Consider the following 1,174-nt stretch of genomic DNA (forward strand, 5'->3'; position numbering starts at 1 on the left):
GACAAGGGGCAGGCTTCTTTCTAATTACTGAGAGAGTTCAGCTGGTGTCTTGGCTTTCCATGCCTTTTTACACCTCCCGTTCAATACTTTTTCCCTGTGCCATTCCACATTATTACAAATAACTTCATTTCTGGACATTTATGGTTTGATTTCTTTGTATGTATGGATCACTTGGGTTGTTACTGACATCTGGTGAAAATTTCATGTCATTAGCACCTCTAGTAATATATTTACTTAGAAAAATTGTGACGTGTTCAATACTTATTTTACCTGCTGTATATTACACAGAATGATCCACTTTATTTATACTCAAAGCATTCTGGGTAAATGATGATGTCAACTAGGTCATTGGTGGTCGACGTCATCATTTACCCAGTATTCTTTGCGTGTAAATAAAATGGCTCTGTTAGAGTTAAAATATATTTTAAAAAAATGACTAAACTAAACAACCTCCAGTATTTTTACAGTTAAAATATATGTTTATCAAATAAAGTCTAATGTTACTACTAATCGTGGATCCCTTTAACAATTGTTATATCCAAGTATCCTATAATAAAACTAGAAAAGTTCCTGAAGAACATTTGAAGAGTCCTTCTGTTTGTTGAACTGATAATGAATCAGAACGGGCCCATAGGTWATCAGATGTAGACGTGCAGACAATAGTAACTTTTTGAAAGTTTCATTAGAATTAGTTAAGTGCAACACTGTACGTATTAAATCAATGTTTATTTGCATGACTTACGTAGCAGAGCTCTCTTTTTGTTATTGTTTATATTGTAGCAGTTTTGTAGCTAAGTTAGCAGCCACATTACAATCGCCTGTCGGCTAACTGGAATGCATTTTTATGTTTGGTGGGAAATGACATCACTACCATTTACCAGTTCTGGGAATATGGTGTAAATGTAGCACAGCTTTACCAGATGAACCACCTCGACTGGATCTTGATGTGAAGGATCAGCAGCTCTACTCTGAGTCTCTCCTGGAGAACTGAACTTCTCATCCTATCTCTAAGGGAGAGTCCAGCTACCCTGTGGAGAAAACCCATTTCTGTGATCTTGTTCCTTTGGTCCCAACGATAGACATGAATACTAGACTGAGTCCCGCGCATACCTTCCACTGGTAGTGTCTGTGACAACATGGAGGAGCAGAAACAGACCAAACAGGACAACAGCTC

The sequence above is a fragment of the Austrofundulus limnaeus genome, unplaced genomic scaffold, assembly GCF_001266775.1.
Source record: "Austrofundulus limnaeus strain Quisiro unplaced genomic scaffold, Austrofundulus_limnaeus-1.0 Scaffold146, whole genome shotgun sequence".
Classification (NCBI taxonomy): domain Eukaryota; kingdom Metazoa; phylum Chordata; class Actinopteri; order Cyprinodontiformes; family Rivulidae; genus Austrofundulus; species Austrofundulus limnaeus.